General features: G+C 42.7%; 1 protein-coding gene and 1 pseudogene across 1 annotated transcript in view; one reads left to right on the plus strand and one right to left on the minus strand.

The window, feature by feature from the left end:
* LOC138242797 (zinc finger protein 271-like) overlaps positions 1-13281 on the minus strand; it is a 683123-nt gene that overhangs the window by 480985 nt on the left and 188857 nt on the right. The gene's annotated exons all lie outside the window — the stretch shown is intronic.
* LOC138242769 (zinc finger protein 271-like) overlaps positions 1-13281 on the plus strand; it is a 735173-nt pseudogene that overhangs the window by 81967 nt on the left and 639925 nt on the right.

The following is a 13281-nucleotide window of genomic DNA, read 5'->3' on the forward strand; positions in this document are numbered from 1 at the left end:
AGACATCAAAATATATTATTAAACACATTATTTCCACATCTTCTTATGAAAATAATTAGATTAATTGTTTAATTGCCTAGCCCCGTTTGGAAAGAAAACCTGAAGATGCACCTGGCTTTCCAGGGATTGTGATTGGGCTTGAGACCCCTGGTCTAGCAGAACTGGCCCCTCAACAGGTCTTGACAGGGATGTTGGGGATCATGAAGCTGGATAGCTGAGGGCTGGACACTGCTTCTGGATCGAGGACGACAGGCCACTGTCATGTAGGGTCATCTTGGCTCATGATGATGATGTGTGTTTGTGTGACTGGCTGGTAACTCTATTTTCTCCTCCCCAGCACTGCCTGGAGAAACTCACTCAAGTCGAGAGAGGAATGGCCGAGCAGAGAGAAGGGTGTCACACTGATACCTGGGGCAGATCCCACAGGAACGTAAGTATTGGCTTCAACAACATGGTTGGATAGCTTGTTCCACACACCCACCTCCCTCTATGTACAGTAGTGCCTCCTGTCCTGACTGTAGGGTCTCATCCAGCTCTCTCTTGAGACAAGCCAGGGTATCGGCTTCAACAACATGACTAGACAGCTTGTTCCACACCCCCACCCTCCTCTATGTAAAGAAGTGCCTCCTGCTCTCATTATTAAATGCTTTTCCCCAAGTATTAATTCTGTTAGACTAAGAATAAACCTGTACTGAGACACAAACTTGGTTGGGTTCTGCTGGTGAGACTAAAGCAGTCATCTTGTTGACAGGTCTTGACAGAGACGGACGTGACCCTGAAAGGCCAGAGAGGGTCGACCAATACTGAGACTCTGAGCAAAGATTCTTCCAGTGTAAGACAATCAATGTGTTCCGCTCAGGATGATGCAGATGATAGTGTAGATAATGAAGGTGGTTATTATGATGATGTTGATGGAAAGGTGTTGATGATGATGATGATGGACATGATGATTGTCATGATGAAGAAGGATACGGTGATGAAGATGGTGGAGATCATTTATTAGAAATGTGATGAGATGATGATGACGAAGATAGTGGAGATTGTGATGGTGGAGGTGTTGATGATGGTGACACAGTCATGCCTGTGTGTGGCTGTGTGTGAAAGGGAAGGTGGGGTTGGATCGGGTCTGCCGCTGTCATCTGATAGGACTGTCAGAGGAAGAGGGAACAGACTCCCCCTGCGTCTCACCCTGGGCAGCCGAGAGCTGCAAGTCTGTGAGCCTGATATGTCTCTGACATGATATGACATCTGTCGAAAGTTTGGTTTCAGCTGCAATGATGGTGACTGTGATTGCTGGGAGACCAGGGGCAGGGCTTGGTCCTCCTAAAGAAGACCCTCTCAGTTTCCACTCTGTCCTCCTCATGCCCTCTCTGTGCCCCTGTCCCCTCAGGCTAGCCAGCCAATCACCAGGCAGGAGACCGAGACCCAGCTGTGGAACTACCCTAATAGGGCCCGGAGAGGGATCTGCAGAAGGACAGGGCATGGACCTCCTCCTTGGCAGCCCACATACCCCATTGCTCGCCCCCTCACACACCCCCTCACCCACCCCCTGGTACACCCGCTCACCCGGGCCTGACCCCAGCGGCCCTGTGGCGGCTCAGGGAGGACCTGCAGGTCGAGCTGGAGGGGCTGCTCCAGGAGGAGGAGATACGGGTGCGGACCTGGGCTCAGAACATGATATCATCTATCCAGCTGGACTGCCTGGCGCTGTACAATGAAGTCCTGCCTGACTTTGGATCAGAGGCTGCGTATGCGGGATTGGTAAGCCCCTTAAACCCCTCCCCCTTGCTTGAATCACACTGAGGTACACAGGGGCTGGGGCGACTCACCTCTCCAAGACACCTGTGTCATCCCACTCCCATTTCACCTCAACATGGTTCTGAGAAAATCTCCTGTCCCCAAGGGGAGAGAGACAGGAGCTGGACTGGGTCTCCAGCCCTCTGTTTATTCAAGATTATTCCCTCAGGAGGTGGGTGGGGTGGAAGACACACTGTCTACAGATCACAACTAGGGGCAGCAGAGCAGGAGGTGAGACTCCTGATCATAGATAAGGATAACAGTGAGACAACTCCCCCTCTCTTGACTCACTGCCTACTGATGATGTTATGAAGTGACACTCCAGCTCTTCCCTTTGGTGGTGTCTCCAGTCAGGCAATTTGGAAAATCGTTAAGGGATGATGATGATGATTCACCTTTCTTGTTCTCCCTGCATGGTACAGGAGAGGGAGCCAAGATTCAGGGTCGTAATTATTAGGAATTACACAAAAACCTCAAATTAAAACACTGAAGACAACAGGCAAGACAATGGAAGCTCTGATAATGAAGGATTAGTTTGACTGCAGCAGACCTGGTCAGGACATCTTGAATGATTCTCTCTCCCTGTATTCCCAGGATTTTCCCTTTCAGGGCACAGGAATCATGAAGCAGGACAACTACGAGGAGGCGAAAGAGGCGCTGAAATCCTACTTTGAAAACACGACGGTCAGGTGTGACTTCTCCGAGGTGGACAAGTGCTTCCGCCAGGCTGCAGCCAAGCTCAACCTCATCCTGCAGAAGTACCTGGGAGACGCTGTGGCCGAGGTCTGTGAATAGCAGGTTTATTTTCATAAAATACATTTCTCATCCCCTTGTATTGTTGGTGTCTATTTCATGTAAAGGAGTCAACTTGAAAATAAAATGTTTAATTGACTTACAGAGATTCTTCATGAAGACGTGCGTCGGCTATATACTGCACAGCTTAAGGAACATGAAGACAAATCCGTTTGCTAATTGTCACCAAAAATGTCACAAATTAACCACCAAGCTGGTTTACGTGTCCAACCACCTCTTCCTACTTTGCAGTGAACACAATTCTTTCAGTTTCCTCTCTTGTATTTTCCTTACTGTTTTACTGTCCCCTTCACCCATGTGGAGATGGATCCACAGACGAAAACCTGTGTTTCACCGTTTGTTTATGCAGTGTCAGTCTTTGGACTTGCAAAGCTCCAGTAGCACAATCAGTCAGTGTGCGGTACTTATATAGCTGTGCACATGTTTTGCCATTCTACTGATATTAAATGAATAAGTCACTTGGCTATACCAACTGCATTAAACCTCAAAAAACAAGGGATGTCTGAGCAAATGCCCATAGATATCACTTGTTTTATAATAAAACAGAAGAAAAGGTCAGAGTACTGATTGTAATAAGCATTATTGAAAGGATTTAGAATTTAGAAAACAAATTATTCTGATCCATTCACATCGATTGAGGGTCCCAGTTAGGAAAACCGAGTCACTCCTCTGGTGTCGAGATGGCATACAACTTACTCTGATTGCTTGTTTAGCAAATCAGAAATTTGACCTGATAAAATAGCATCCTTCATTCCATTCATAAAAGACTGTAAGTGCTGGCTGTATTCCCACATTACATACCTAATTAATGGCCTAATCGAGAACACTGAACTAGTTTAGAAGAACCCCTATATAAACAAACAGCACTAGAAATAGGGCAAATCATTCCCCTACAAAAGTGTAAACCCAAAATATTAAATTAAAAATATGATATAAGACATCGTAATTATTTCAGGATAAAGTGGGCTATGCTTGTTTGGTTTCAAAAGAATGGGCAAAACATGAGTAGTTTAGAATTCTAATGATCAAAGCTGTATGTATTACTCAAAAGAAGTTATGATATTTCCCAAATACTGGACATTTTATCCTGTTTCTCCTGATCAAAGCAATACAAAATTCTTGGATGAGACATATGCAAATCAAAGATTTTAATTGGCCAACCAGAACTCTGTCAGACAAGGCATTAGAATGTCTTTGTCTGAAGCTAATAAATAGGGCAAGCCAAGAACCACTATCTGGAAGTTAGGCCCATTAGGACCAGAAGTTATGCCCTGATGTCTGGAAAGTTAGGCTGAAGATGACGGAACGTCAAGACCCATTGAAGCCAGCGTACCAAGGAGAAGAAGTAGCAAAGAGCTCAACTGGACCAGGGAAGCAAACTCCGATATGCTGCTCCATCCTCTCCAGCCAGCAGCACATCTACTTGCGCTCCACAGCAACACTGAATCAGCTCCTGAGTCACAGCACCACTCGCCTAACAAATCTTCACGAATCAGGTGGAGATTTCCCCATTATTCAGAATATAAGCAATAGGAACTTCTCTCATTTGCACACCTCTTAAAGGAATAGGTTGCATTCACCCTGGGTTCAATACTTGATAGCGTAAAATAGTTATCTTAATGAAAATGTTATTATAAATTTATGCCTTCATATATGTGGGACAAGCACTCTACTACTGAGCTTCACCCCAACACAACAGTGTGGTCCTGGGCCAGGTCCTGGGCGGTGGTGAGCAGAGAGGTCGGAATGGAGTGTCCTGAGGCGGTGTGTGCTCTGTGGGGGGCAGAGCTTCTGCCAGGCATTGCAACCTGCGCGTTGGGGGGAGGCACTCATCGGGAGACAGCTGCTCAAGTGTTTGACTGCCGGTACACTGTCTCCGGCTTCTGCATCTTCAGGAGTGTCTCTAGCCTCCCAATCCTCCCCTGTACTGCGTCGTACTGCTCCCGCTGCTGCCGAAAAGTCTCCACACAGGTGCTGCTTCTACAGGTTGGCACCCTGGCCAGAGGCCGAGAGCAGAGTCCCACGGCCTGTGGCAAAATAACATAATTCATGTAAGAAATAAAGTCACACAGTAGTATTCATCAGTCGTGGAACAGACGTCAAAATAAACTTTTCTTTTTATCCATCTTACCGCTTTCTTTTTTACTGTCCTGGTGGTAGATTTTGAAGATCGTTTCACTCGTGCTGTGTTTTCTTGAAGAACAGGCTACGAAGAAATATTTATAATTGAATGTATAATTCAAAACGGCAATACCTTGTAATATGCGCTATAATAGCGTATTTCAGATGAAGTCTGCTGTATTTGCTTACCCTTCGCTCTTTGCAAACTGGGGCTGCAGAAGCACCTCGTCTCTTCCCGTAAAAGGTCTTGGTCTCCATACTGTACTGTGGTCGCTGTAGTGCAGGCTCGCAGTTTTTTTTTTTTGTGATGGGAACTCACCTGATCCCTTGGTGTATTTATGCTATATTCTCATGTACGGCTAGAATGTGTTCATTGTCTTCCAATGAAAGGCAGGTTCCTTTTGCCGAAGTCGGGAGACATTAGAGGCTTGCCACACCCGGACTGTTAAACTAATGCATTAGCATGTCAAAGCTATCCCATTGATGAGCCTGGCGCAATAATTGTTTTGTTACTTGATTTTTTGATCTGCATTAATTACAGAAATCAAGTTCCTGATCTATGCAGATGACCTGGTCCTGGTGTCTCCCACAGAACAGGGGCTGCGGAGGAACCTGGCACTACTGGAGCAGCACTGTCAGACCTGGGCACTGACAGTCAATCTGGACAAGAACAGAGTTATGGTTTTCCAGAAAAAAAGCCAGACCTCAGGGAAACAACAACAAAACATTAACATCTAACAACGGGTGCAGGGCCGAATTAGGCCAGTACCCGCTATTGTTAAACATACAGAAAAGAATATTAAAGTATTGGCTTTAATATTAGCCGTACAGAACATTAAAGTGCCCCTTTCCATTCAGTGGGTGTCTGAGCAGCTGTGTCTTATCTTCTGACAGTCGCTGTTGTGAATGTCTGTACAGTGTATCTTATTTTTAGTACTATATTTTTATATTATATTCCCTATTAATCAAACTCTAAGAGTATGTATCGGCTTGCCCCCCCACCCCCCTCCCGCCCCTCTCTGTGTACAGTAGAGCCTCCTGTCCAGCCAGTACAGGAGGCTCTACTGTACACAGAGAGTGGCGGGAGGGGGGAACAAGCTGTCCAGCCATGTGGAATACTACAGAACCCTAAACAGACAATACACACTACCCGAATATTTGACCGAGATATCCAGACACAGCTGGATGAGCTCCACCAGTCCGGACAGGCAAATAAGATACACTCCACAGTCATTCACAACAGCGACATATCATAAAACTTTTGCACATATTGTTAAATTATTACTTGTTTTTCAGGCAGTTAAAAAAACACTTGAATTACTTATCCAGTCTCTCGAAATAAAAATATTTTTCAAGCAATGCAACTAACGTCGGGCAACGTGTTTTTTTTAATCCAACATTGACAGCCACATCTTAAATCTTGTCAGTCAGCTCTTTTTTCTCTATTTGAATTGTGGCGATTCAAACAACTTGGGATAACAAGTGGTCTCAAAGTCACCGAGCTCACAGAGCTTCAACAACAGATGACAACTTCCCTTAGTCCTTCCTTAGTCTTCCTGAAAGTGTCAGATTATGAGTGAATAAAAGCATGTTATTAAAAACACGTTCGTGTTTGTTTGGGAGCTATATTATGTATCTTTCATATGTAAGATATAATGCTGTGTTCCTGCTTACACATCGCAAGACTTTATAAGCTGGAAAAAAAGGTTTCGATTTGTGTCTTTTTCACATTATCTGGCGAGCCTTGTTTTGTCAAAGAACCAGAGATCATCTCGCTTTCAAAAGACATACTTTGAAAAGACTGCAAATGTATTAGCAAGGGTTAATTGCACTATGGACCGCACAAAGAAATGTAAAATAGTCTTCTTTAGGTGTGAGGGCAGAAGTGGATCGCAGCAGGCATACTCAGCAAATAACGAGAAAACAAAGAACAGGGCAGGTGAGACGAGTATCCAAACAGTGAGAGATCAGAAAAAGGAAACAATTGTTACGCCCGGGTTTTCAATGCAATTTTTTTAAACTTGCTAATGCATCAGACACATTTCCTGGCGTATTGTGTTTTAAATAAAATAGGAGTGTCTTTCCATGGTATTAGCTCATCGGTATGGTGTAAGTTTTATCTGTACCATACTGTATACAGGTACAGAGTTCAAGCTGCACCACTGTATCGCTTTGGCAAGGAGACGGACTATGGCCAAAATCACGAAGACTCTCTCACACCAAATAATGAAGATGAAAGGAAACGGGAAGTCAGCACGAGACATTGTACAGCATTTGGCTTTGATGGACATCTTTGTTTGTGAAAGCACAGTGAAACGACATTATAAAGGGGAGAGGAGGCAAAGAGAATCTAAACCGAGGACGATTCAAAGGTAAATAACTTTCTAAAAATGCTTTTCTTGCATGTAAATACAACTACGCACATTATTTTTATAACTAACTGTTGATCTCTTTTTTTTCAAGTCCTATGGTGCGAGCCATCGACAGACTGATGGATGAAAGTGATGAGCTATCGGCGATGCAAGTTCAAGTTCATAGACGGCTATAGTCTGACCTCTGTGCGAGCGTGATTCCGACATCGATAAGAAGAGTGCGCAGAAAGCTTGGATGGAGATATATAAAAAAAAAAACTCATGCCCCATGATAAGGGTAAAAAACAAAGAGGAAAGACTCAAACAAGTGCTCCAATGGATTGAACAGGAAGAGGCATTTCATGATTTGCTGGCATTTCATTGCCAGTAGCCATATCACTCTGCAACTCCCAACTGGCAATGTGTTGAAGCTAAACAGGTGTGAGCCTGGTCAGTACCTGGATGGGAGACCTCCTGGGAAAAACTAAGGTTGCTGCTGGGAGAGGTGTTAGTGGGGCCAGCATGGGGCACTCACCCTGTGGTTTGTGTGGGTCCTAATGCCTCAGCATAGTGACGGGGAAACTATACTGTACACAGGTGCTGTCCTTCGGATGAGATAGAACTGAGGTCCTGACTCTCTGTGGTCATTAAAAATCCCAGGGTGCTTCTCGAAAAGAGTAGGGGTGTAACTCTGGCATCCTGGCCAATTTTCCCATTGGCCCTTACCAATCATGGCCTCCTAATAATCCCCCTCTATGAATTGGCTTCATTACTCTGCTTTCCTCCCCACTGATAGCTGGTGTGTGGTGAGTGTTCTGGCGCACTATGGCTGCACATTGGTGGAAGGGAGTCCCTTTTAACTGTAAAGTGCTTTGAGTGGAGTGTCCAGAAAAGCGCTATATAAGTGTAAACAATTATTATTATGATGTACTTTTCACTGATGAAACAACAGTAGCTCTGGAACAGTTTTCAACCATGTCATTTTGTAAAAAGGGGAGATATGTGGACAAGCCAAAGCCCAAACATCCACTGAAGGTTCACGTCTAGGGGGGTATATCTAGAAGAGACCTGGGACCACTTCTTATTTTCGAAGGAATTATGGATCGTGAATTCTTCTAGGAAGTCGCGGTCAAACAGCATGCCGCCCCATACTGTATATCAGAGAGCACTTTGGATCAAGGCACCGTCTCTTTCAAGACAACGATACGAAACACACAGCAGCAAAGGCGAGGCTTATAGCAGAAGGAGTGAACTGGGTGAAAACTCCAGCCGAATCCTCAGATTTAAATCCAATTGAGATGGTATGGCATTTGCTGAAAGACTATATTCAGAATATTGCTAAACCTAGCACAAAGGGCGGAGTGGTGGCTCTGTGGCTAAGGATCTGCACCTGTGACTGAAAGGTTGTCAGTTCAAATCCTGCAGCCAGCAGAGGAATCCTACTCTGTTGGACCCCTGAGCAACACCCTTAGCCCTACCTGCTCCAGGGGTGCCGTACAATGCCAGACCCTGTGCTCTGACCCCAAGCTTCTCTCCATGTCTGTGTCTCCATGGAGAAAAGCTTGGGTATGTGATAAGATGAATTCCTACTGCAAGAAATTGTATAGGGCTAATAAAGAAACATTATTATTACAACAAAGCAAGAACTGATCAGTGAGATCTACAAGTTCTGGGAGGAAGAACTGATTGCAACAATTTTATTAACAGGCTGTTTCGTGTTCTTCCTAGGATTGTTGAGCGGGTGGGGGCATTCGGGAATGTGAGTTATGTGAGTCAGATTATGAATGAATAAAACCATTTTATTAAAAATTTTATAAGGGAGAGTGTCATAAAGAAGACTCCTTGCCCCCATCTTGATTAAAATTTTATTTTATTTTTTCAAAATCTGGCAATGCCAGACAGAATTCATATTCGCTGTAGCCAAAGAGCCTTGCAGATCAGAAAATCAAGGAACGAAACAATTCTCGCGCCCGGCTCCTCAATGGAATCGCTTTAACCTGCTAATGCGTTGATGTAAGAGACAAGATGTAAAAATGGTTAACTTAAGTCAGTTCTGCCTGAAAATTAGACTTCTAAGCAACAGGGGTTTATGGCAGGAAAGGGGGTTAACTGATAAGGATTCCAGATGCGAGCCAGGAACCCCCTGGGGGCATAATCTTAAACTGACCATTTGGCCAGGGCCTCTTAATTGGCCAAATACCATGACCCCCCTTACCATAACACTGAATGACGTCCAAAGCAGCAAGGAAGGACTATATAACCTAAAAGTTTGTACCGGCACATCGAACAATACTTCGGTTTTGTTGTTTCTTGCGGGAAACAAGACTTCGGCTTTATTGTTCCTTGCATGGAATAAACTCATCTGTTTTACTTCATCTCGGGATCCAGAACCTTATTCTTTCTGTTACAACAGCGTCAAACACATTTTCTGGCGTATAGTGTTTTAAAGAAGAAGGGAGTTTTTTTAAATATATTTTAGAAAAGTGTAATCAATACTAAAAAGCTGTATTTATTCAATACCACTTGATAGTTACATTAATAGAGATAAGAATTCAAGTTGATACTGTTTAGACTTTTAATTATTTTAGAAAGAGAGAGATTTCCATTTAAATTGCAACACGTGTTTAATTAAATGTCTTTATAGATTCACAATATGTAACGTAAATCGTAAATGTCTTCTGCATAATAATGTTCACCTCTCTGTCCAGCAAATTAACAATAGTAATAATAATGAACTTTATTGTATATAGCGTCTTTAAAGGTGGCTTCTCAAAGCGCTTTACAGGATAGAAACAACAATAACAACAACAACAATATTGTATTTCATTGCACTTTGACAGATCGTCTTTAAATCAATTGTTGATTTAAAGTTTGACAGTAAATGTTGATATTGTAACGCATACAGCCTCCATTGCTCTCCATCTGCTCTCATTGACAGCTGACACTCCTCCATACACTCAAGTGAAAAGTTAATAACGCCAATGTAAACGTCGTATTTACAATTTGTTGATAATAAAAATATTAAGTTCACTAAAGCTTTCTCAGTCAAGTCAGGGAGCTGTGTAAGCATGCATAGGCAGCTGTGTAAACATGCATAGGCAGCAAAAGATCAGCTAAACTGGGAAGATGCGACACCGAAGATTATATTAATAACCTTTTAAATCTGAAGGGAGATCTAAAGGGATCCCCACACGATACAGGTTCCTGCTACTGGAGCGATTCAGAGGGAAAGACGGTGACTACTCACTGTTATTAAAAAATGACTTAGATTTGAACATGTTGTGATATTTAGAAATATAAAAAAGTCAATTAATTGTCCATAATATAATAAAGAAAAATTGTGGCACTAGCTGGATTTGAACAGCTAACCTCCCACTTATAAGTCAGGCATTTAAATCATCACACCACTCACATGACAAGTGGTGAGACAGCCCTACACATATCAATAGACACTGTATGTGTACAGTATATACTACTGTTTGTGTTACAGTACATGAATATAATTATATCATTATTATTTTTTTTAGATATGCAATTCCATGTTATATTCCCTATTAATCAAATTCTAAAAGTATGCTTGTTTACTCCGGTATCGAGCGTATTCGCAGAAAAGCTTAAAACTATCACTTTTCTCACAGAGTACTGTATACTGTATAAACGTCCAGTAGCATGGTCAGAGGAAGCAAGGAGCACGTAAAAACGTTTCCAAAATAACCACATTTAAGACTTTGATGCTTAAAATTTTTAGGGAGAAATGGAACACTGGTGTGTATTTTTTCTTTAAAGTACCGAGACCAGCCATATACAATTTACATAATATGTTTATGTTCCTAAATTAATATCGTTTATGATCTTCAAATGCGTTATGCTCCTATTCTTTTTATGCTCAGCTACTAAAATTTCCCTTCAGTGGTAAAATTCCATAAAATATTCAATACTAAGCAGATTAAAATGTGCACAGTAAAGACATTAAATGATTAAATCTTTCCACGACCGACCAACGCACCACAAGTGCCCCTGTCGGTCATTTTGGCCAGCCAATCACGTACCGTGGTATGACGCATTATGACGTAGGGGAAATGCCTGCGGCACGTGTTTGTACCACGCACTTTGAATGGCTGCATCTGTATTTCTGATTGAGTGCTGAGTGCAAAGGTTGAATAAGCTTTGGTCCTGCCAACGATTCGGTGTGAAAAAGCACAGCATTAAAGTTTCACAGACAAATGCAGCATGCCGACAAAACCAATTTTAAAAACAACTACGGCACACTACGATTCGCACTGACTCAAAAGTGATCACGACAGATGTTGTTCCCTGCATAACGCTGAAGGGACCAAAGAGCATTGCTGTTAGGAAGAAAAAATTAGGCTTTTTTCTGCCTTGATGTTAAGCTGACAAAGACTATCTTGAAACACTTAGTTCAGTCTCTTGATAGACTGTCAAGCAAAGCTTTTACCCATTGAACTCGCAATAGAAGAATTGTCTTAACCCACAAACACTTAGCAGCAGAGAAATTCAAACCTACCCCTGCAAAGAAATTGGAGCACAAACCCAGCACCTTAGACCACCCAGCCACACTCACAACATCTTACTTTTTCAGAGAACACCGGGTTCAGCTCTAGGTGTGTGATGCTTGAAAATGAATGCACCTTCGTTTTCCGAGATGTTTCCTATCACGTCTTTGTCAGCTCTGAATATAGTTCTTCTTTGGAGCAGGCTTCAGACCTTTTATTTAATGTATAAAGGAGGGCGCATTCCTAACGTGTAATTCCTGTTTTAGAAATGTTTTGGGCGGTGTGTTTTATATAGTATTCTGATTGTATTCAGAATAACAGTATTCTGATAGTATTCTGTAGACCTGTGTAGCAATCGTACTGGATGTGACACGGATTCTGAAATGTTTCTTGAAAAGGTATTTAGGGTTGCTTGAATCTATTATAAAAAAGTGACCCGAAACTTCCTACCTTCCAATCACTGATGTCGCTCTCCCTAAACCTGTACATGATGTTTTGCAGATGTGCAGTGTGCCTTTACTCCTGTATTAAAAATTACCTCTGTTGTCGGGTGGAGTTGAAGGAGAACTACAACTATAAAATGTTTCTATACTTCAGAATGTCCCTTTAAATCTGTCGGTGTGGGGAGCGGGCAGGTACAGAGCTTTTACAGATGCTCATGATGTTTCTCATGGGGTGTTACCTGCTGTAGCATCTCTCTCCACGCCTTTAGAAAGAAAAGAGTGGCTCCAGTGCAAGGTAAGGTCAGAACAGCTGGTCTGATTGTCTTAGAAAACAAGAAATTAAAATCAACAGGGAAATTAAACAATACAGAAATCAGTGCAGTATACAATAGGAAGCTATCAAACAAAATGCTCAGCAAAAATCGTAGTTGAGTAAATTGGTGTAAAAAAAAATATTTGTAAGCAAAGGAGAGCCCGCACTGCGTGTGAAACACATCAATCGTTCAGTATTTCTGAAACGTTTAATTGAATTGACAAAGAAATCCTCTCCTTAAACTTCAAAAAAGGATTATCTGTGGCGTAACTCTGCAGGCGTAACCAGCAGGCGTAACACTTACCAGCAGGCGTAACACTGCAGTTGCCCGTTTCTCACAGGTGTTTGAAGTTGTGGATAACATTTAGCAGGTTTGGCGCCGTGGCTTAGCTGGTTAAGACGCCTCACTAAAAACCAGGAGACCCTGGGTGCAAATCCCAGCGGTATCTATTCGTAGACAACAGGCCACTCATTGTCAATATTTATGGAGCTTAATTTAAAGACAACGGGAGAAGCTTTCTGTAACTGTTTTATATCACTATGTAGCGGTTGGCTCTGTGGTGCAATGGAGAGTGCTTTGGACTTCTAGGCCTTGATAGAATGAAGTCATTCAAAGGTTGTGGGTTTGAATCCCACTGGGGTCATGTAACATTTTGATTCAACCTTTCGAAATCCTCTAAGAATTGGTTTTGATCAAGTCAAATAAAGGACTTCTTAAGAGTCCACAGTTGAAAATGAACCAGCAACCACAAGAAAGAAATTAGCACTGGATTGTGATCACATCCTTGCACTGGCTTCCTGTCAACTTCAAAATCCTCATGCTCACCTATAAGGCTCTCCATGGCTTGGCACCTCAGTACCTGTCTGGGTTATCGCCCTACTCCCCACCTCACAACCTTCGCTCTTCTAATTGTGTTTTTCTATCTGTC

The sequence above is a fragment of the Lepisosteus oculatus genome, chromosome 14, assembly GCF_040954835.1.
Source record: "Lepisosteus oculatus isolate fLepOcu1 chromosome 14, fLepOcu1.hap2, whole genome shotgun sequence".
Taxonomy (NCBI): domain Eukaryota; kingdom Metazoa; phylum Chordata; class Actinopteri; order Semionotiformes; family Lepisosteidae; genus Lepisosteus; species Lepisosteus oculatus.